The sequence below is a fragment of the Pleurodeles waltl genome, chromosome 8 (genome assembly GCF_031143425.1).
Source record: "Pleurodeles waltl isolate 20211129_DDA chromosome 8, aPleWal1.hap1.20221129, whole genome shotgun sequence".
Classification (NCBI taxonomy): domain Eukaryota; kingdom Metazoa; phylum Chordata; class Amphibia; order Caudata; family Salamandridae; genus Pleurodeles; species Pleurodeles waltl.
The window spans coordinates 404,061,361-404,086,249 of record NC_090447.1 but is presented as its reverse complement, the minus strand read 5'-3'; positions in this window follow the sequence as shown (position 1 = coordinate 404,086,249).

Genomic DNA, 24,889 nt, shown 5'->3' with positions numbered 1-24,889 from the left:
AGGGCCTGATTACGAGTCCGGCGGTCTGAGGAATACCAGACTCACGGTGGAGGTCAGACCATAGCGGCTGTGGCAGTCCGACCGCCATATCACAAGATTGGCAGTCGGTGCTGCCAAAAGATCACCCGTCTCCACCAGGATCTCAGATCCTGACGGGATGATGGCAGTTGTGGTTGTAATGAGCCAATGTGGCGCTGAAGTCAGCGTTGCCGTGCTGATTGCAACCATTTTCTCTGACAGCCTAGTGTAGAACAAGTGCAGCCTCTCCCTCCCCTGCATTGTTGGAATGTGCACTGTCTGCTGGTGCTAGTTGGGCCCCCTGTGTGACTGCATTAAATTAGGCTCCAAGTGGAGCCGAGTCCAATGCCACCGCACGTTTTCCGCCAGTCAGCCTAATAGAAAACTTGTAATGGGTCCGGTGGGGAGACCACCAGCTCTGCGGTGGTGTTAGAGATCAAATTTTACTAATCCATAAATGCCATTGAAGTTAGCATATGGCGACTTACAGGTTTAATTTCAAAGCCTAACTGAGAAACTAACATGAAATGTAAAATTGTGCACATTAGAATTGTGGTGGACGTTATGATCTCCCCTTGTTTTCAACATCATGTTTTGCCATGAATAATGTTGCATATTGATATTTAATGGATTACTGACGTAAATTTTTTTTTTTAAGAAACAGTGGTGAAGAAAAGTATATCATAGGTATTAAATGAACATGAATTAATCATATTTCTATTGAATTAAATGCATTTATTACGTGAGTTACATGTGTGCAGAAAAATAAATGCTCATTTAAACAGTTTAACTTTGAATTGCTTAACACTGAATGCAATTAAATAATTTCCTTTGCATAATTGATTTTAAATTGTAAGGTGTGCAATAGGTTTATATGTATTGATTTAATTACTATGGATTTAGGCTTTCTTAGCCAGACTAGGCGTGAAAGATTCATTTTTCAGCACTAATGGAAAACTACTAATTAATTCTGTTTTCTTTGACCTGAATATTTTTCCTAGGCTGTTGATGTGTTAGTGAATATCCAATTGTATTGAAGACAGAGAAGTTTTAGTTAATAACAAATGTAACAGTATTTGTTCTAGCTGTTGAATACCGCGTATAAAAGCACGGTGGAAACAGGAATCCCGAAGGGAAAACGCTCACCTCTACACACTCCACGAGGAACGAGGACGCCGTGGACCCGGAACTCCAAATTCTCCCTGCAATAGTCTTCCTGCTCCTCTACCAGGAGCACGAACGCTGGCGGCAAAGACCACAGTGAGTACTGCACCTACGACACAGGGGAGGGAAAAAACAGGGACACACACAAGCAACACCCCCACCCTCACCCATTACAACACACACACTAATGCATATCAATACATCACAGTTACACTCCCCAAACCCCCCGGAAGAATGCAAAGACAATAGAAAATGAGTGTAACCATTGTAATATATTAAAAGCAAGTAGGCAGAAATATATATATACACCATGTACATAATATATACCAACCATAGTAGTCCAGGTAGTGCTCTAAGAAAGTCCGTGGAACACTGGGACCACACGGTATGGGCGAGGGCCACACAAGATCCCCCACCATGACGGAGAGAACACTGCAGGGGCATCAGACAACAACTAAACAGGCACCTCAGGGGGAGGGAAAGGGGGGGCACCTCAGCCGCTTGAGTGCACGACAACAAATCCACAAGGGGGCCACATACCCACTGTTCAATCCTGGGGAGTGCAAAGCCACAGTCTCACAGGTCTCTACTGTGGCTGGGTTGCCCACTGTTCAATCCTGGGGAGTGCAAAGCCACAGTCACACAAGTCTCTAAAGTGGGTGGGTTGCCCACTGTACAATCCTGGGGAGTGCAAAGCCACAGTCTCACAAGTCTCTACAGTGGGTGGGTTGCCCACTGTTCAATCCTGGGGAGTGCAAAGCCACAGTCTCACAAGTGGATAACAGTCTCCACTGGTTCTGGAGGGGGCATGGTGCCCAGAGTGCTTCATCCTGCTAAGGACTGACGGAGTGGATGTATCTCTCCACTGGTTCTGGAGGGGGCTTTGTGCCCAGAGTGCTTCATCCTGCCAAAGACAGAGGGAGTGGATGCCTTTCTCCACTGGTTCTGGAGGGGGCTTTGTGCCCAGAGTGCTTCATCCTGCTAAGGACTGAGGTAGTGGATGTATCTCTCCACTGGTTCTGGAGGGGACATGGTGCCCAGAGTGCATCATTCACCCCGTGACGGACTCAGTTGCGTCAGTGCCCTTGCCGCTCATGGGCCAGCGGTGCTTGAAATGGTGGTGCCCTGTTCAGTGGTGCTTGAGATGGCGGTGCCCTGTGCAGCGGTGCTTGAGATGGCGGTGCCCTGTGCAGCGGTGCTTGAGATGGCGGTGCCCTGTTCAGCGGTGCTTGAGATGGCGGTGCCCTGTTCAGCGGTGCTTGAGATGACGGTGCCCTGTTCAGCGGTGCTTGAGTTGGCGGTCTCCATTGCAGGGTCTCAGCTGCTGGCGGTCCTTCATGGCCCAACGGGGCTTTTGCTGGCGGTCCTTCATGGCCCAGCGGGGCTGTTGCTGGCGGTCCTTCATGGCCCAGCGGGGCTTTTGCTGGCAGTCCTTCATGGCCCAGCGGGGCTTTTGCTGGCGGTCCTTCATGGCCCAGCGGGGCTAGTACTGGCGGTCCTTCATGGCCCAGAGGGGCTAGTTCTGGCGGTGGCCTCCTGGGCAGCTGGGCTGATGCTGGCGGTGACCTCCTGGGCAGCTGGGCTGGTGCTTGTGGTGGCCTCCTGGGCAGGTGCTGGCGGTGGCCTCCTGGCCAGCTGGGCTGGTGCTGGCGGTGGCCTCCTGGGCAGCTGGGCTGTTGCTGGCGGTGGCCTCCTGGGCAGCGGGGATGATGGCGGTCTTCTCTGCTGTGCTGCTCTTCCCAGACTTGCTGTGTTTCTTGTGGCCCTTCCCCACCTTGGAAGGTGTCACAGCTGACTCCACACTCCCACTGGGACCCCTGGGAGCAGCTTTGGTGGCTGGAGTCTTCCCCCTCTCCCGCCGGGCACTGTCCAACTTCTGATGCTTCACAGGTAGGGGACTGTCTGTGCTGTGGCTCCGTGCCACACTGGCTGCCCTGGTGGCTGGTGCACTCTAGATTCCGGTGATTACAGGCACCACTGGTCCCGGAGATGTTGTGGCTGAGGTGCTTGTTCGGGACCTATGAGATGGACGGGGTGGGGGAGCTGTGGGAAAGAGGTCAAGGGTGGACAGTAAAAGTTTTTTGGACACACTGGGACGGGTAGCTGGAGGGGGTTTGGGAGTGGAGGAAGAGGTGGTTGTTGTAGGAGGTGTACGTTTGGTGACTTTGGGTGAAGGTGCATGCGCTGGAGGCTGTCGTGAGGTGGATGGCTGTTGGGTGGATGTGTGCCTGCGTTTGTGTATCTTGGGAGGGGGCGTCACAGACACACTGGGAGAGGACACAGGGGACGTGTGAATGGTAGTGGGGGTGGTGACTGAACGTGAGCGGGGTGTGGTGGTGGGTGTGCTGGAGAGGGACGTTGTGGCTATAGATGTAGTGCATGCAGGTGTGAGTGTAGACAAGACTGGGAGGGAGGAGGGAGACGAGGAGGAAGGGGACACAGTGGAGGCAGTGGATGTTGCTGTGTCTGCATGTGTGATGCTTGCGTGAATGCCTGTGGGATGTGTGGTGCCTATGTTTGCCTGAGCTACCCTTGGGTGTTGACGTGTGTGCATGTTGGTCTGTAGGTGTGCTTGGGATAGGCTGAGGTACAGGGGATTGAGTTGGGGTGGAGGAAGTTGGAGGGGGGAGGCTAGAGACGGGGACAATGGCTGCCATCAGTGCTGAGGCCAGAGTCTGAAAAGCTCGCTGAAGGGCCGCCTGACCAGAATGAATGCCCTCCAGGAATGCATTTGTTTGTTGCAACTGCCTCTCTACACCCTGGATGGCATTCAAAATGGTAGACTGCCCAACAGTGAGGGACCTGAGGAGGTCAATGGCCTCCTCACTGAGGGCAGCAGGGGTGACTGGGGCAGGGCCTGAGGTGCCTGGGGCGAAGGTGATGCCCACCCTCCTGGGTGAGTGGGCACGGGGCAAAGGCTGAGGGGCTGCTGGGAGGGCGGTGCTGGTGGGTGGGTGGCGGCTGTACCTGTAGATGCGGGGGCACAGATGTTTCCGCCACCACAAGGGAGCTCCCATCAGAGGACGAGTCCGTGTCGCTGGTCTCAGCTCCCCTCGCCCTCGGTCCCACTGGTGAATTCAGACTCCGTAGTGTCTCCCTCCAGGGCCACGTGGGATGCAGCTCCCTCGTGCTCCAGTGCCACTGCTCTGCGCCTGATGATGCTAATGCACACAAGAACAGGGAGACCACAAAAAGGGGGTAGGAGACAGAAGAAAGACATGTTGAGTGCATGCATTACCGCTACCGTTGCCGGACACGACAGACACAGAAGCCCCCTGCACTGTGCCGCGCTCTTGGGCTCCACTGTTCAATTCCTGGGAAATGGCCTACAGGGCTATGGACGACATCTGCACACATAGATGATGCAGGGGCATGACTAGGTGTACTTGGCACTCTATAGAGGTGGGCTGGGGTGCCACATGGCCTGCCTTACGGAGGGGCCTTGCCTCTGGAACTCGCCCTGGCCTAGTGAAAGCCACAGCCCACCTCCCCCACCCAGACACCTCCACTGCACGCAAAGTCAGCAGAATGAGAGTGTACTCACCCCCTTGTGGCTGCTGTGATGCCCTCAAGCGCCCATCCAACTCCGGGAAGGCCACCGCCAGGATCCGGAACATCAGGGGGGTCATGGTGCGACGGGCACCCCTCCCATGTTGGGAGGCCATCCCCAGCTGAGCGTCCGCTGTCTTCTTGCTCCAGTGGCGAATGTCCTCCCATCTTTTACGGCAGTGGGTGCTCCGTCTGTGGTAGACCCCCAGGGTCCAGATGTCCTTGGCGATGGCACACCAAATATCTTTTTTCTGGTGGGCGCTGACCTACATGAAATGTACAGGAGAAAAAGAGAAGTTATTACCAACTGCACCGTCAAAGTGATTGGCCCCCATCCCTACCCTTGCCATATGGCACATGCATTCACCGTCTTTCTGGCACGCAGCACTCTCCCCCCTTCCTTCTTACATCCAGACCTCTGCACACAGGCATAGCCCATACAATATGCTCCCTGTGTACATACCTGTTTGTCTGGAGGACCATAGATTAGCGTGTACCGGGGGAGGACCCCATCCACGAGCTTCTCCAATTCCTCCGATGTGAAGGCAGAGGCCCGTCCCCAGCCACTCGAGCCATTGTCTCTTCCAGACCGAGGTCAGAGCAGCACTTGCAGTGTAGGTCCTCTCCTGTCGAAGATCAGGTATCGAGTGATTGAACAGATAGAAAATGGCGGTCACGTCCGCGGTGGTGCATACCGTCACCGCCGGCGTACATCGTCATTGACTCCTGGAACCCAGAGGGTCCAATGTTAACCAATGCAGCATTGACCGTGGTCTTCAACCGCCTACCGTGACGGTGTACTACGCCAGCGCAGTTACCTCACATCCCATTGTCCCACTTTAGAGGTCAGGCAGCCGCCATTTCAGGGGCCCACATGGCTTCATTTCCAAATGCGTCACACATACCTAGGCCTAGACTCAACACACATACATGGCACCTTTTGTGTATGATTGGTGTTCTGGGTAAAACTGTGGGTACGTACCTCTGAGTTGTTTGACTCTGTGCTCGCTGTTGTCCTTCATAGGCACCGTCCGCTGGGACATGTGAGGAGATGGCGGCATCCTCCGGTGTACCGACCGTTGGTGGACCTGTCGACAATGGAGGAGCGACATGTCATAATCACATACAGGCTTGACCGTGCCACAATCCAGGAACTGTGTACCCAGTTGGAGCCAGACTTGATGTCAGCAATCCGCCATCCCACAGGAATCCCCCTTCAAGTGCAGGTGCTGTCAGTGCTCCATTTCCTTGCAAGTGGGTCATTTCAAACAACAGTGGCCATAGCATCAGGGATGTCCCAGCCTATGTTTTCCAACGTATTGTTCAGAGTGTTGTCTGCCCTTCTGAAACACATGCGGAGCTACATCGTTTTCCCTCAGGTGGAGGATTTGCCTACAGTGAAAGGTGATTTCTATGCCCTGGGACATATCCCCAACATCATAGGTGCCATTGATGGGACCCATGTGGCTTTGGTCCCCCCCACAGGAGTAAACAAGTGTACAGAAACCGGAAGAGTTATCATTCTATGAATGTACAGATGGTATGTTTGGCAGACCAGTACATCTCCCATGTGAATGCCAAGTTCCCACGCTCAGTGCATGACGCCTACATCCTGCGGAATGGCAGCATCTCTTATGTGATGGGTCAACTCCAGAGGCACCGTATGTGGCTATTAGGTGAGCACCTGGAGGCAAGTCAGTGGGAATGGTTGTCTGGGTCTGGGGTTACCCTACAGGTTAGTGTGTGTCTAACACTTGTCCCTCGCCATTTGCAGGTGACTCTGGTTACCCCAACCTGTCATGGCTACTGACCCCAGTAAGGGATCCCAGGACAAGGGCAGAGGAACGCTACAATGAGGTCCATGGGCGAACATGGCGGATAATCGAGTGGACCTTCGGCCTCCTGAAGGCCAGGTTCAGGTGCCTCCATATGACAGGTAGATCCCTATTCTACTCACCAAAGAAGGCGTGCCAGATCATCGTGGCCTGCTGTATGCATCATAACTTGCCATTGCGACGACAGGTGCCTTTTCTGCAGGAGGATGGTCCAGATGGCGGTGTTGTTGCAGCTGTGGAGCCTGTGGCTAGTGAAGACGAGGAAGCAGAGGAAGAAGACATGAACAACAGGGACTCGGTGATCCAGCAATATTTCCAGTGAGACACAGGTAAGAGTACAGACCTGCCTACTACATGTACTTAAACACTACTTCCTCTCCACTGTCTGTCGTTTTCACCCAGTGTATGGTCACTGAGTTGTCACTTTCCCTTACGATTTCACAGATTTGGGTCCCACTGTGTGACATCTGCTTTGATTCCTCATGGACTAGAGCTGTGTGACATAGGTATGTTGACATTACAATTGGAAGAGAATTTTGTCACTGTAATTTGCTAATACACTATTTCAAAATCACAGACAGACTCCAGATTGTTTTGTGCTTTAAGTGTGTTTATTTAAGTGCTCAATATTGGAGGGGGTAGTGAAATGGTGAGGGGTGATGGTGGAGGAATGTCCATGGCAGAGTCCAGTCTATTAGTCTCACAGGTGCATTGCCCAATTGGGCATAGGAAGTGGAGCTGGGGCAGTTTAAGGATGGACAGGGTGACAAAGTGGGACAGTAGGATGACAATCAGGGTGGTCTCATTTCTTGGCGGGGGTCTTGGCATCGTACTCTGTCTTTGTCCTGGATCTCAGGGACCGTTTGTGGGGTGGTTCTCCCTCTGCAGGGGGTGGGGTGCTGGTGTGGTGGTCCTGTGGCGGGGCGTCCTGTCCACTAGCGCCGGCGGAGGTGGTGGGCAGTTCATCGTCCAGGCTAGTGTCAGGGGCCCCTTGTAGTGCCACAGTGTCCCTCCTGGTGTTCAGTAGTTCCTTCAGCACCCCTACGATGGTACCCAGGGTGGAGCTGATGGTTCTGAGTTCCTCCCTGAAGCCCATATACTGTTCCTCCTGCAGGCGCTCGGTCTCCTGAAGCTTGGCCAGTACCGTTGCCATCGTCTCCTGGGAGTGGTGGTAGGCTCCCATGAGGCAGGAGAGGGCCTCGTGGAGAGTGGGTTCCCTTGGCCTGTCCGCCCCCTGTCACACAGCAGCCCTCCCAGTTCCCCTGTGTTCCTGGGCCTCCGTCCCCTGGACCGTGTGCCCACTACCACTGCCCCCAGGTCCCTGTTGTTGTTGGGGTGGTGGGTTATCCTGGGTTCCCTGTAGTGGTGGACACACTGCTGATTGACGTGTCCGAGGGACGAGGTATGGGCCCACTGGGTGGGTGCTGTGCTGGTGTTTCCAGAGGGGGGAAGGTCTGTGATGGCCTGTGCCAGTGTGAGGGGACCGACTGTCCCGAGGTCCCCGATGGGCCAGGCTGGTCATCTAGATCCAGTTGGACGGAGGTGCTGTCATCACTGTGGGCCTCTTCTGTTGGTGGTGTGGACATGTGTGGACCCTCCTGTCCGGTGACGTTGGGTAGGGGTCCTGCAGGGGTATAAAAGGATGGTTATTACATCTGCATGTGTCATGGTGTGCAATGGGTGGGTGACCGTGTACCCCAGTGCTTGCATTCCTGTGTGGGACCTTGTGTGGTGATGGTTTAGGGGGTTGTATGGGTATGTGCAGTGGGCATGCTTTGGTGATGGGTGTCCATGCTTTGTTGTTGCATGCAGGGCTTGGTGTTGGGATGGGTGGTTTGTGATGTTGGGACATATGTGAGAAGTTGGGGTGCTGGGGGGTGAGGGTGGGGGTATGTGATAGCATGCAGGTAGGGTGGGGGATGTAATAATTAAGATTTGTCTTACCAGAGTCCATTCCTCCACCTACTCCTGCGAGGCCCTCAGGATGCAGAATAGCTAAGACCTGCTCCTCCCATGTTGATAGTTGTGGGTGAGAAGGTGGGGGTCCGCCACCAGTCCGCTGAACCACCTGGTCATTCCACCTCTTCCTGATGTCCTCCCGATTTCTTGGGTGCTGTCCCACTGCGTTGACCCTGTCCACTATTCTTCGCCATAGCTCCATCTTCCTTGCAATTGAGGTGTGCTGCACCTGTGCTCCGAATAGCTGTGTCTCTACACGGATGATTTCCTCCACCATGACCCTGAGCTCCTCCTCCGAGAACCTGGGGTGTCTTTGCCGTGCCATGGGGTGGTGTAGGTGATGTGTGGGGTGGATTGTGTGGTGATAAGTGTGCTGATATGTAGTGGTGTGTTGTGTAAGGTTCGTGGGTGATGGTGTTGTGTGCTTGGGGATGCTGTTGTTCTTGCTGGTGCTGTCTCTCTCTGGCCTTCTTTCTGAATTTTTTGTCGTGGGGGTTTGTGGGTGATGTGGGTGTGTGTTTTATATTGTAATGGGTGTGTAGGAGTGGTGTGTGTATGTGTATCAGATGTGTGTATTTCGAATTGTCCAATGTGGTAGTGTTTTGTATGTGTGTGTGTATTTTGAGCGCGGCAGTGTGTACCGCCAATGGAATACCGCGGTTGAAAGACCGCTGCGTGGATTCGTGTGTAGTGATAGTGTGGGCGTATTTCTGTTGGCGTGACGTGGAGATTTTGTTTTCGCCAGTTTATCACTGACCTTTGGTGTGGCGGACTTGTGTGGGTATCTGAATTTTGGCAGATTCCTAAATGTGGGTCATAATAGCTGTGGCGGAAATCCGCGGCGGTGTGTTGGCGGTCTTCTGCACGGCGGTAAGTGGCTTTTACCGCCAATGTTGTAATGAGGGCCAGAGTCTTTTGAAATTAGGAGTTAGTCTTCTGGGAGTTAGTCTTCTGTGAGTTATTCATCTGAGAGTCTGCTGATGACCGACCTCGGATCTACCCTCTTAACCATCCCCTGATTTTTCTTCTGCCCATGCGATGTTTAGAGGTGCTCCTTATGAACCATCCGCCATGTTAAGCCTCTGTCATCTATTCTAGTTGCCCCTGTACTAATGCTGTGCAGTGCTAAATGTCAAATTTACTCCCTCGAACTGCTGCCCTTGTCCTGTGTGCAGCTCGTGTTCTGCACTGTTCCTGATGCTGCTGTCTACTGATGCTGAAAAGGTCTCAGGGGGTCATTACTACCCGGCGGTCGGTGTAATAGTGGTGGTAGTACTGCCAACAGGCTGGTGGTACATACCGCCATATTATGGCATTGGCGGTTTGGCAAAAGCCAAACCACCAATGTACCACATCGACTGCCACAGCGGTAACGAGCGCAGGGCTGGAGACTACAGTGGCGACGGTGTATTGGCAGCCGTTTCCCCAGCAGTAGGCGGGAGTTACCGCCCATGTCAATATGAGGGCCTGAGTGCTCTGACTGACGAATACTTCCTGTCTGCTGTCCCATGAGGAGAGGTATAATTTGCAATATTGTTTTCCTTGCTTTCTTTCCAGCTTAGATAATTACACCAGTGGAGTTTTATGGATCAAATCTGTTTATTGTTTTCAACTTATCAACATATCTATTACAGCTCTTCACAATATGTCAACCACAATGCAGCACTACTAGTCCAGAAGCATTGAAGCGACCCATAGCGATCATCTCATGCATAGTCATATCAGAGGGGGCCTCCTCCTCGCCTACTCCTTGCACTCCTGTGCATAGGTGGGTCACCCGCCAGCATTTGCTGCACTGTGGAGCGAACTTCACACATAGTAATACACAACATAAAAATAATTAGTAAAACACCAACATTGCTTCCCTTGATAGGCCCCGTCGTCCACCAGTCTCTCCATTCCCCCGCCTTACCTCCCGCACTCCCCCAGTTCTCCCAAGAATCTCTCCAACAGACATACTCCCAGAGGCTCAGGTCAGCCCCAGCACTCTCAGGTAGGCCGGGAATGTCAACTCAGTGAACTCAGTGGATAAGATCTGCAAGAATGGTCGTCACAAGTCCTTCAGATCGCCCCACGCTGCTGAGAGGCCAGAGTAAGCTTCTCCATAGCCAGAATAAACCACATCTTTTGGAGCCATGATACATATGTCGATATCCTGTCTGTACCCCACAACGCTAATATCAGCTGCAGCGCCGCATTGAGGGCCAGGGCCATTTGCCGCCCTTTTAATGATCTCAGGGGGAAGGTGAGCGGATTGGGTAAACCCAGCAAGGTATACAATGGGAATCTGGGGATCTTAGTACTAAACGCTCCATCAATAGCATCTATAACACTCTCCACCAGTGGATTTTTATTGCTAGTTACCCTAGTTAGATGATTTTCCAAATTATTTTTGTCTCTTATGTTTCTGCCCCCATAAGTTAGTCAGTCCCCACATGTACAAGTCCGAATTCGTATTAAACATCAGGATGGCCCAGCCCAATTATGGAATGTCATTATTTGAATTTGATGATTACTGATGTCACGATCATCTGCTTTGAAATCTGATTTTGATGTGCATATTATTGTTCTGTTGATTTGTGTTATTATTTTAAGTACATTTATAACTTAGTTTTGCGCACCATTTACATTATTTTGGCTTTGTGTTTGTAATAAAGCTTTGAAACTTTATTCAGTTTGGAGTCTTGTATCCGTGACTAAATTGGTTATGGTGTATAACACTATTTGTGTTTCTCATGTTATTGGTTTACATTGATTGAATCTGATTACTACACTTCTCTAACAAGTCCAAAGACCCGGTCAACCTCTCAGTGGGTGGGACGTGTTGTGCTGTCTCACCTGAGTGTGCACGGTTTCTGAACCTGAGGCGGGAAGAAGACCTCTGCGAGCGCTCTATCAGTGATCTACTCACCATAGGTCTGGTGGTCAGGTTTTCCGACCGCCAAACTTGTAATCAGGCCCTCAGGGTTTTCACTTTGCAAATCATGCAATTTCTTAATAGTGATTCAGCACTTTGTGAATGCTATTTATTCTGAATTGTTACTTGAACAGGGTATTTATTTGTACAAAGGAAATACAAATTCCCAATTTGCGATTCCTTAATATTTGCTCACCAGGAATCACTATTCTCATGTTTAGTACATCTGGCCATCTGTTTGGAAACATTTTGGGTCTAACTCACAAAGAAATTCATAAATCTGTACTTTCAGGTTTACTATTTCCGGTGGAAGATTCTACTCCATGAACTATTCTGTAAATTCCTTATTACATCAATGCAGAGGAAATTCTGCACTTGCAATTTAACATAATGTGCTGCTGAGCACATGAAACCACATTAGCATTGGTGCAACTGCGCATTTTATTTTTTGCTGGGGGAACATATTTTCCCCTTAGAGAACCTCTGCCCTTACATCCTACCAGGGCTTTAAGTCGGGTGGAAAAAACTGGGGTGTCTCTAAACGAGGCGAGGTAAACCTGTTGAAGGGGTGTGGCCATCAGAATTAGGACATGGCCTAAATCATGAGAACTCAAATTTTGCTAAAGAGATTCATAATTTGCATTCAACATAACATAATACAATTGTAAAAACTTATGTGAGACCTGTGCACAGCACAACTAGGCATGGTACACAAATTAGCATGCTTAAAGCAATAGTGGTGTAGACAGTGTGTCATGGCCCTAGTGCGAGGAAGGACATGGATGCTCGGTCTGCTGTTTGAACTATGAAATTTAGTAATAATCAAAGGTTCAGTGGGCTCCTCAGGCCTAGGGACACTGCACCTACTGCTTCACTCCTTTATTCGACAAGTGACGCCAGTGAGACAGATGTGGAGGCAAAGAATGGCACAGACTACAGAGGTTAAATGGCTGTAGAATTGCAGCCTTTTAAAGAGCCACTACTCTCTGTTAACCCCTTCCCTTCCAGGCCTTTTCCCCCTCAGGTGCCACGCCTTTTTTTGGCTATTTGGGGCAGTTCCCGCTTAGGCCCTCATAACTTTGTGTCCAAATAAGCAAGCCATGCCAAATTTGCATCCTTTTTTTCCAACATACAGTGAACATTTCATTTCTTTTTTTTTAAATGGGAAAAAGGGCTACAGAAGAAGGCTTGTGTTTTTTTTCCCCTGAAAATGGCATCAACAAAGGGTTTGCGGTGCTAAAATCACCATCTTCCCAGCTTTCAGGAAAAGGCAGACTTGAATCAGAAAACCACATTATTCAACACAATTTTGGCATTTTACTGGGACATACCCCATTTTTACTATATTTTATGCTTTTAGCGTCCAGTTAGTGACAGAAATGGGTGTGAAGCCAATGCTGGATCCTGGAAAGCTAAACATTTCTGAAAAGTAGACAAAATTCTAAAATCAGCAGGGGGTCATTCGTGTAGATCCTACAAGGTTTTCCTACAGAAAATAACAGCTGAAATAAAAAAACTGAATATTCAAATTGAGACATTAAAAAACAGTAATATACCGTTACATCTGCTGGATTCCTCTGGTTGCAGGGATATATAGTGTGTAGGTTCATCATGAACCCTGGGTACCCAGAGGCAATAAATGAGCTGCACCTTGCAATGGGTTTTCATTGTATACCGGGCATGCAGTAATTCATTTGTAGAAACATAAAGAGTGAAAAATAGGTATCAAGGAAACCTTTGTATTTCCAAAATGGGTGTTGAGAAGCAGTGGTTATTTGCACATCTCTGAATTCCGGGGTCCCCATATTAGCTTGTGAATTATAGTGCATTTCTCAAAAGGCAACTTTTTTATACACTGTCTTACATTTGGAAGGAAGAAAAAGACAAGGGGCAATAACACTTGTTCTCCTATTCTGTGTTCCCCCAAGTCTCCCGATAAAAATGGTACCTCACTTGTGTGGGTAGGCCTAGTGCTTGCAACAGGAAACGCAACATGGACACTTCACATTTTCCCAAAGAAAACAGACCTGTTTTTTGGAAAGTGCCTAGCTGTGGATTTAGGCCTCTAGCTCAGCTGGCATCTAGGGAAACCTACCATTTTTTAAACCTGTCCATTTTTGAAAACTAGATACCTAGGGAAATGCAGGATGGGGTGACTTTTGGGGCTCTCACCAGGTTCTGTTAGCCAGAATCCTTTACAAACCTCAAAATTTGGCCAAAAAAACACTTTTTCCTCAAATTTCGGTGACAGAAAGTTCTGGAATCTGCAAGGAGCCACAAATTTCCTTCCACCCAGCACTCCTCCAAGTCTCCCTATAAAAATGGTACCTCACTTGTGTGGGTAGGCCTAGTGTCCGCTAAAGGAAATGCCCCAAAACACTATGTAGACACATCAAAATAAACAAACACAAAACTACCTGTTTTTGCGAGGGGCACCTGTGTTTTTGGTCCTCGGCTCAGCAGCCATATAGGGAAACCTACCAAACCCAAACATTTCTGAAAACTAGACACCCAAGGGAATCCAGGGAGCTGTGACTTATGTGGATCCACCTGTGTTTTCTTACCCAGAATCCTCAGCAAACCTCAAATTTAGCTCCAAAAATCAAATTTTTCCCACATTTCTATTTGTGGGATCCCCGTACCCGGACAAATTTCCTACCACCCAACATTCCCCTCAGTCTCCCGGTAAAAATGATGCCTCACTTGTGAAGGTGGGCCAAGTGCCTGTGACAGGGAAGAGCCAGAAACATGTCGAAATTGAGGGGGAACCAGAGCGGGTCAAAAGGGTAGTTTGAAAAATTACATTTTTAGGCTGACAAGTGGGGCAGAATTTTTATTGGTATAGATGAGACAATGCTGGGTGGTAGTAATTTTGTGGATTCCTGCAGATTCCAGAAGGTTCCATCACAAAAATGTGGGAATATGTGTGATTTCCAGCAAAGTTGGAGGTTTGCAGGGCATTCTGGGTAATAAAATGGTGTGGGGTGGATGTGAAGCACACCACCCTGGACTTACCCAGATGTTTAGTTTTCAGATGTGTCTAAGTCTTGTGGATTTTTGTACATAACAGCGTCCCAAAGTCCAAAAAGTGCAGCCCTGTCCATTCCAAGTGGGACGATTTTGAGAGTTATACAAGCTCTCATGACCTAAATGTAAAACCAAAACCCAAAATAATCAAATGTTCTCTTGCTTGTCGTGGGATAAGATATTTTAGTGTGCAGGGGAGAGCTAAAAGACTGTAACCCCCTTCAGTTGTAGTGGGGGCATGAGCATGCCCATACTGGTTAATATCCACCACACCACACCACACGACATTTGTTTATTTTTTTTTATTCCCTGGGATCTAGTAGGCTTTCTGCTCCCCCGGGGAGTGGATCGGGGTAATCCCCCCATCTGCCCACTGGTGGGCAGAACAACTTTGGCCCCATTTATTTTGGGTGGAGGTATGGCTGTACCACCTCCCTCTTTATTGGAAAAAAAATCTTCCCTGGTCTCTGGTGGGCTTTCTGCCAACAGTAATGTGCCCCTATGGGGAGCGACACTTGCCCAAGGGACTGCCCCCCCAAACAAAACACACACATACACACATACCAATCCCTGGTGCCTAAATGGTTTCTGTCCCCCCCGGGGGCAGATCGGCCTAATAGAAATAGGCTGATCTGCCACTAAGGGCCTAAAATAAATTTGCCCCCCCAGGGGAGCGACCCTCGCCTAAGGAGTCGCTCCCCTTGTGTGAACTTTGCACAAAACAAAATCCCTGGTGCCTAGTGGTTTAGGCCGATCTGCCCCCAAGGGGGGCAGAAATGTCCTACAATAAATTTGCCCTAGGGGAACAACCCTTGTCTAAGAGATCACTCCCCTTGTGAAAAATTGTCACAAAAAATAAAAATCACTGGTGTCTAGTGGTTTTTGCCCCCCTTGGGGGCATATTGGCCTAATAAAAATAGGCCGATCTGCCGAGAAGGGGGGCAGAAATGGCCTAAAAAGATTTTTCACCCGGGGGAGCGACCCTTGCCTAAGGGGTCGCTCCCGACATCTAAAAAAATAAAGCATCGCTGGTGGCTAGAGGTTTCTACCCCCCCGGGGGCAGATTGGCCCAATTACAATAGCCTGATCTGCCCACAAGGAGGGCAGAAATGGCCTAAAACAAATTTGCCCCCAGGGGAGTGACCCTTGCCTAAGGGGTCGCTCCCCTGGCGTGAAATTGACAAAAAAAAATCCCTGGTGTCTAGTGGTTTCTGCCCCCCTTGGGGGCAGATTGGTCTAGTAAAAATAGGTCGATATGCCCCCAAGGGGGGCAGAAATGGCCTAAAAATAATTTGCTCCCCTTATTCAGAAATACAGAAATACACTCCCTGGTGTCTAGTGGGCATTTCTGCTGCCCGATGGCAGCATCAGAAAGGCAGAGAGATCCCAGGGATAGCTCGCCAGCTACGTAATGCCTTAAATACTGATATTTACTTAACATCATGTGGATTACATACATAGGCCAGTTCCAGTCAAGTGCCACCTATGACTAGCATTATTTTAATACTGTGTCTGTCCAGGGAATGATTCCCTTTCGGTTTTGACTACCACCACATCCAAAAGCAAAGTAAAGGTCAAGGTATGTAGGAGGCAAGGTCGAATCAACACAAAATCCTTCAATGCAGCTGCCAGAGGCTCCAAATTGACTCTAGCCATGCTTCTCGATCCTAGGAGACGAAGAAGGCACAGTGGGGCAGAATACTTTTAAAGCAACATCCCTCCTATTCATGACGGAAATATGTGGGCCTTATGAAGCAATGTGTGAGCTATATTTGTTAAGCCTGCCCTCACCAGTCGGTTTTGCCAGGGCATGGCACAAAAAAGCCAGGGCTTGAAAAGAGTCTAATGGGACCCGTTTTGATGCCCTGTTTTTAAAACTGCCAGTGCTCAGCACTGAGATGACCCGGTCCATTTACAACTCTGCATCACACCAATTTTAGGGATGACCCCTTTTCAATACCTCTGTGGAAAAATATTTATTCCAGCCCATCATAGTTGTAAAACTGTTTTTCCAGGGTGGGAATGGGTCCTGAGTGGTTTGTGAATAATACACACAAATGGTGATGGAGGAATATTTGCCAATAGTATAACCACTGGCAATTGCTCGGGGTAGCATCCCATCCCATTGTTTTTCGCTCACTGTGCCACTCAAGACAAAGATCTGCCTTATGCAAATTAGGGGGTCATTCTAACCCTGGCGGTAAAAACCGACAGGGCGAATGACCGCGGTAGCACCGCCAACAGGCTGGCGGTGCACCGCTGGGCATTCTGACCGCGGCGGTTCAGCCGCGGCCAGAAACGGAAAGTCTGCGGTGTACCGCCGACTTTCCGCTACCCTTGAGAATCCTCCATGGCGGCGGAGCGCGCTCCGCCGCCATGGGGATTCTGACACCCCCTACCGCCATCCTGTTCCTGGCGGGTCTCCCGCCAGGAACAGGATGGCGGTAGGGGGTGCCGCGGGCCCAATGGCATGGGCACTGCAGGGGCCCCCGTAAGAGGGCCCCAAAAGCAATTTCAGTGTCTGCCGACACTGAAATTCGCGACGGGTGCTACTGCACCCGTCGCACTCCAGCAACTCAGCCGGCTCCATTCGGAGCCGGCTTCATCCGCCAAAAGGCCGCCCGCCAGCACAGCGGGAAAGCCAGAATGGCCGCCGCGGTCTTGTGACCGCGGTGCGGTCATTTGGCGGTAACCGCATGGCGGGCGGTGACCGCCGCCCGCCGCGTTAGAATCACAGCCTTAGTATTGACCCTACTCCTCTTGGTAACTATCTATCCCAGACTGTGAGGCAAGACACCCTCCAGAAGGGAACCACAAATAGCTCCTTAAGCATTTATCCTTATGTAATGCACCATACTGCTGTGTTAGTTGCAAGGCACAGTAAATAGGTTGACGAGTGCACATTCACCTTCTGTCAAATTTCTTTCATTCGTGCGTTTGGAACAAAATAATTAGGTAAATAAGTAAATATGAACGTAGCCTGTCTCAAATTTTAGCCTAAGGTCTCAGTTTCTTTCAAAGCTGTACAATTTCAATGGACTTTAATTATTTTACTTTTATCATTTCAAATTTACTCAAGTTTGTAGCCTTAGGGCACACCTTCCTTCATAAGTTAGGAGATGTGTGTATAAATACGATAAAATATGCAGATGATGCAGTCCGTCTGTGTGTAATGGTGATAATTTATTGTATGTTATGTCACAGTTCCAAGAAATCAAAACTACTGCATCTGAGGAAGAAACTGTGTTTTAGGACAGAAATTACTGTGAAATCTGTCATTTAATGACAAACAAAAACTCGGAAAAGAAAAGCTTCTAACCTCAGACCTATCAGTTTTAGGAACATTGTGTGGCTTTGTAAAATGTAGCTCAATCATATAATTATTGGAATACCTGACCCAAAAGTAACAGCAAGACATTTTAAGAGTAAGATTTGTTAAGGTCGCTCTACATGCCATGATTGCTGGTCTTACCTCTTCTAATCTCTTGTATTTTACTTTTCCGGTATAAAGGATTATAAACCCTCACCATCTCTCAGATTGCTAAGTAACTACGGCCAAGAGGTGCCAACATCAATTCTTTTGAAGAGCCAGACAGATAAAGCAGAAGGACGTACAAACATCTAAAAAAAAGTAGAAAAAACAGAAGATGAAAAAACCCTCCAAATCAAAACGTGAAAAAGCAGCAACAAGCAAACATAACCTTAAGTGGATCAGTGGGTACCCAGAAAAGTAATGTGGTGGAGAGGGACCAGGGCATGACAGACAAACATCTATGAAAACTGCTGCATCACATTTAGACACAGCCATCAAGCCTTATATGTCTGCACAGTGATTTAATTTGTAGAAGCCTTCCCGGCATTGGCCACGATGTGCTTCATTTTTATTTTAGAACAAGGTTGGCCTACTCATGATCTAGATGGCAGTCCATATTGGAAGACAAAACTATACGCCACACCCAGAGATTAAAGACCACTGTAAAGAAAACCAGAACACACCATTCCTTTACAGGGGAATGCCCTGCATGCACTGTGGACCTAAAGTCAGTGCTGCATGGTGAGGACTCACAGCAATAACATTCACAGTGGTACCAAAGTCACAAGTGCACAGAAGCACAGTGCCAGGGGCCTCAAAGAGGTTTTTGAGCAGCATGCATTAAACAGTGGTTCTTAACCTATTGACTTCTTTGGACCCCATCTATCTATTCATTACTGTAATCTGGGGACCCGCTCTGACTAATTATTGGATTCTGGGAACCCCCGCTGAGTAATTACTAGTAGTGGAGACCCCTGGCCTAATCAACTTCAATGATTTGAATTGCCAAAACAATACACAAACATAGAAACCCACAATCACCAAACAAATAAATAAATGATTAAATATTTTATGTAAATCACATATATATATAAAATTACAAAAATGAATTTCAACAGGAAGGTATGAGCTTATCAAAAGTAATTGAGGCCACGCATCATTCATACAGTATTCTGTTAATGCACCTTCACTGCTACCACAAATCAATCTGGGGACAAGAACCTCCCCAACATTATGGTCCATCCACCTGATTTAGTATTGGGTGGTCCATACGTTTGACAATGGCGGAGACTACTTTGGGCCTCTTTACGATTAAGGCGGTCCATAGGACCACTGTACCTGCGGATTGCGATCTGAATGCTGCATCCTTGGCTGTCCTACTGTAAGATTTGGATGGTGGCGGTTGGACCACCAAAAGACCACTGCAACTGCTAGGATCCCAGGTCCCGCTGTTGCAGCTGTGCAGAAAGCCATGATCAAGCACAGCGGTGCCGATATCGGCACCGCTGTGCTGATCACAACTTGCTTTTCTGCTGGCCTTTTCATGGTAGAGACCCTGCCACGAAAAGGCCGACAAAATCCTAGAGACTGGACCACAGCGGGGCCCCTGAACTCCCATGCCCATGGTGTGGGCAGTGCAGAAGCCCCCCTGTCAGCCCAATCAGAATATGCTCTGTCTGCCATGGCGACAGTGCACATTCTGAGTGTCCTGGCGGGACCGACAGTGAGATGGCATTGGCCTCAGCTCTCCCTAAGAGCCAAAGCTAATTCTGCCACACTGTCTCTGCCATCTGGGACGACGGGGACTTCATAAGACGATGGTGGGGAGGCTGCCGGCTTGGCAGAGTCCTCCCCACCGCCGTGTTGGCAGTCCGACGGTTGGACCGCCAAAGTCCAAATTAGGTCCTTTGTCTCCACCGCGATCAAACCTCTGGTCAAACCCTTAGAATGGCACAGTGTAGTAAGTCCAGCTGAGGTTTGGCTGTATGTCTGCCAATTTAATTTAGAAGGGCGGACATATGGGCTGATTTTCAATGGCAGGCTCACTGACATAATATTGATGCATACAGTATCGCAACACAAAAATATCTGTAATAAATATCATTAACAAAAATATCAGCTTCCTATACTTAAATAATAAAACCACAAATAATGAGTACACAAATAGCAGTTAAAATTATTGATTTTATAAAAATATCAATTCACACAATATCAGCTCCAATAATACAGGCAAAATAATGTCAATATCAATAATAAATACGTAAATACTTTTTATGTAAAACAGTTATTTAAAACAAATAAAATATTTTATATACATGTTAAAATTAAAATCACCAAAATATTTATAATTCCCCCAAAAATATATAACTAAATTCATAATATTGTAACACAAATCTATTGCCACTAACTACAAACATTTATAGATCAACTTTTTCATTAATAAATATATATAAATATATATACATATGTATATATATGTATGCTATAAATATAAAGTTATATTTATAGCTATCACACTATTTAGCAACATATATAAATAAATTAAAATGTGCGTATACTGTAGAAGGACATAACTGAGAAAAAAATTCAAACTAATCAAACCAATAAAATCATATGTTAAACAACTTTAACCAATAAAATCAGGCAAACAATTAAATCAACAATATAAATGCCACTCTGATTTTGCAAACTAGGGGCCGGATTATGACTTTGATTATGAATTTGATTATGATTTCCTAAAAGCGGACCTCCAAAGCCGGTGGGAGGACGGGGAATATTGTTTTATGCATTCCAGTTGGGCTAACCAGTGGAAACAGTGCTATGATATTGGTGTCAGCTCCTTTAAGGGAGCTGAGGCGAATAATATAGCACACAAGCACCATCGGAATGTGCACTGTATGCAAAGCAGACAGTGCACATTGCAATGGTGCTGGGCAGAAGACTCCTGCACTGCTAGTACAGAGGACCCCTGTGGCCTACGGCAATGGCTTTCTGCCAGCCTTTTCATGGCAGGGTCACCACTGCAGGGAACTGCAGGATAGATACACAAAGCACAGGCAGGGCAACTCTTCTTCCTCAGCTCTTCAGCTCTACTCCAGGCAGAGGTTCCTCTTGGTTTCCAGAAGTGTTCTAAAGTCTGTGGTTTTGGGTGCCCTTCTTATACCCATTTTCTCCTTTGAAGTAGGCCTACTTCAAAGCAAAGTTTCTCTTGAATGTGAAATCCTGCCTTGCCCAGGCCAGGCCCAAGACACTCACCAAGGGGTTGGAGACTACATTGTGTGAGGGCAGGCACAGCCCTTTCAGGTGTGAGTTACCACTCCTCCCTCTCACCTAGCACAGATGGCTCATCAGGATATGCAGGCTACACCCCAGCTCCCTCTGTGTCACTGTCTAGTGTGAGGTGCAACCAGCCCAACTGTCAAACTGACCCAGACAGGGAATCCACATACTGGCAGAGTCACAGAAATGGTATAGGCAAGAAATGCTCACTTTCTAAAAGTGGCATTTTCATACACACAATCTTAAAATCAACTTCACTAAAAGATGTATTTTTAAATTGTGAGCTCAGAGACCCCAAACTCCACATGTCCATCTGCTCCCATAGGCATGGGCAGTTCAGGGGCCCGCTGTTGTCCAGTCTCTGGGACTTTGTCTGCCTTTTCATGGCAGGGTCACCACCATGGAAAGGCTGGCAGAAAGCTCAGTTGTTCTCAGCCAGGCGGTGCTGAGTTCAACTCAGACCGCCGTCAGCCCATTGGGAACCATGTTCCTTGTGGGGACGTCAGTCCCCTGGAGGTCTGACTGTCACGGTCGTAATGTGGCAGTTGGACCACCTGGACTGTGGCAGTCTGACCGTCACAGCAAGTCTGGCGGTGCTCGGAGTGCCAGGCTCGTAATAGGGCCCTAGATACAAGAACACTGCAAGACGAGGAAACTCTGAAGGATTCTCTAACCAGACTCTCAAAGAAAAACATACACATCTCAACAACTACCTAGCCAAGTAAGTGAAACTCATATTTAAAATAAAACTAACTTGTAAGTAAACTTAAAAATGTAAAATAGTGTTAGAAATGGGGTCTTTGGTTGGCAGTCAGGTTACCCCCTGTCCAAGCAAGGATCCTCACTCTAGTCAGGGTAAGGCTAGCCAGCCTCGTAATCAGGCCCTTAGTAATTGTTTTCCTTTCTGGGATGTAATATATTTTTCTTGTTGTGTCATTGTGTGTGAAAATAGAGTATGCATAAACATAATTTTTTAAGGTTATATTTATGTTATTTGTATATCAAATTATGCAACTACAATTTTTTTACATGTATGTTGTTATTAGATGTTTCACACTGTTCTGCAGCTTTTCTGTTGTAACGTAGAGCAGGTGTTTTGTTTTCTGTTGGTAGGAAAAAAGCATTTGTTGCATTTGAAATGTTTATTTGTTGATAGTTTGTAGAGGTTGAAGTTGTTAGGTTTATTTTTACTCACTATAGGTGTGAGTTTCTAATTCTTTAATACATTTTGTATACTTGTTTTGTTATATATTTTTCTACTTTGTGACAGTTATTTTTGCATCCCTGGTGTGGTCTCCCTTACCTTTTTGCCTCTATTTCCCAGTTTGTTAATGTGTGCTGGAGTCTGATTTTGCTGTTTTTGTTACTCTGTGCACTTTACCACTGCTAACCAGTGCTAAAGTGCAAGTGCTCCTTTGCAAAATGTGTATGTAATTGGCTTATCCATGATTGGCATATTTGATTTATTAGTAAGTCCCTAGTACAGTGCACTAGAGGTGCCCAGGTCCTGTAAATCAAATGCTACTAGTTGACCTGCAGCACTGGTTGTACCACCCACATAAGTAGCTCTGTAATCATGTCTCAGACCTGCCACTGCAGTGTCTGTGTGTGCAGTTTTAACTGTAAATTCAACTTGCAAAGTGTATCCACTTGCCAGGGCTAAACCTTCCCTCTTCTTACATGTGAAGCACACCTAAGGTAGGCAATAGGTAGCCCCAAGGGCAGGTTGCAGTGTATGGTTAAGAGAGTACATATAGTAATGTGTTTTATATGTCCTGACAGTGAAATATTGCTAAATGTGTTTTTCACTGTAGCAAGGCCTGTCCCTCTCACAGGCTAACATGGGGGCTACCTTTAAATATGATTAAAGTGTAGATTCCCTTTGGGAGCAGATGGACATGTGGAGTTTGTGGTCTCTGAGCTCACAATTTAAAAATACATCTTTTAGTGAAGTTGATTTTAAGATTGTGTGTATGAAAATGCCACTTTTAGAAAGTGAGCATTTTCTTGCCTATACTATTTCTCTGACTCTGCCTGTGTGTGGATTCCCTGTCTGGGTCAGTTTGACAGTTGGGCTGGTTGCACCTCACACTAGACAGTGACACAGAGGGAGCTGGGGTGTAGCCTGCATATCCTGATGAGCCATCTGTGCTAGGTGGGAGGGAGGAGTGGTCACTCACACCTGAAAGGGCTGTGCCTGCCCTCACACAATGTAGTCTCCAACCCCTTGGTGAGCGTCTGGGGCCTGGCCTGGGCAAGGCAGGATTTCACATTCAAGAGAGACTTTGCTTTGAAGTAGGCCTACTTCAAAGGAGAAAATGGGTGTAAGAAGGGCACCCAAAACCACAGATTTTAGAACACTTCTGGAAACCAAGAGGAACCTCTGCCTGGAGAAGAGCTGAAGAGCTGAGGGAGAAGAGCTGAAGAGCTGAGGAAGAAGAGCTGCCCTGCCTGTGCTTTGTGTAGCTATCCTGCAGTTGCTGCTTCTGTCAGAGTAAGAGGGCAAAGACTGGACTTTGTGTGTCTTCCATCTTGTGAAGATCTCCAAGGGCTTGATTTAGAGCTTGCCTCCTGTTGTTTGAAGTTTCAGGTGCAGCAAAGACTTATCTTGGCCAGCACCTGCAGTCTCTGGAGAGGCTCCTACTCTGCCATGTGGTGCCCATCCAGTTCCTGGGACCCTGAAAGGAGAAGCTGGAAGCCTAAGAGGAAGAAATCCACGCACAGAGTGCCGTGCGGGGAAACGAAAATCGACGTGACTCTGATCTGCGGCTAAAAAGAAATGATGCGCCGCCGGTTTCGAGGCTGAAAATCGACACTCGCCTGCAACACGACACGAAGATCGACGCACGGAGCTGGAGAAATGACGTGCAGCAACGCTGACGGAGGCTGGTGAGATCACAACCCAAGCTGCATGGTTTTGGGATCATCGTGCAGCTGGATTTCCGACACAAACACCGCTGGACAGGTAAAAACAACGCAAGGACTGCTGGGACCAGAAAGTGCTGAACGGATCAATACATCACTCTCCTGAGGAGAGAAGAAACAACACGCCCGACTCGACAAAAGGAGAAATGGTGCATGGTCTTGCTCAGGAGTGAAATCGACACATCGCAAACCCATTTTGGCGCACACTCACCCGTGTGGGGTTATTTTTGACGCACCCAAGGTACATTTTCACGCTAACCGTGTTAGTGTGTGTTTAAAACTACATGAAGACGCTTTTTGCTTTTTAATTGATAACTGGACTTGTGTATTGTGTATTTTTGTCATATTGGTTTTGTTTTGTTTAGATAAATATTCTCTATTTTTCTAAACCTGTGTTGTGTCATTTTGTAGTGTTTTCATTAAGTTACTGTATGTGTTGGTACAAATACTTTACACCTAGCACTCTGAAGTTAAGCCTACTGCTCGTGCCAAGCTACCAAGGGGGTAAGCAGGGGTTAGCTGAGGTTCCTGACTGGTTGACGGTGGCCAGAGTTGAACTCAGCACCGCCTGGCTGATTACAACTCCACTTTCCACCAGCCTTTCTATGGTGGGGACCCCGCCATGGTAAGGCTGGAGGAAAGCCAATGCAGGGACAACCCCTGTTATCCCATGTCAGGGCATGGGCATTGCAGGGGTCCCCCTGCCCAGCACAGTTGGAGGTTGGAGTGCTTAGCTGGAATGCTACAATATTGGCCAAGATGAATGTCGCAGCCCAGTTCCCGCCAGGCAGCCCATTGGGAACCACGCATTAGAATGTTCCCGCCAGTTAGCCTGGTGGGAACATTGTAATACACTTTGGGGGGACGTCACCGCCATGGCGGTGGCGTCCTTTCTGCGAGTTT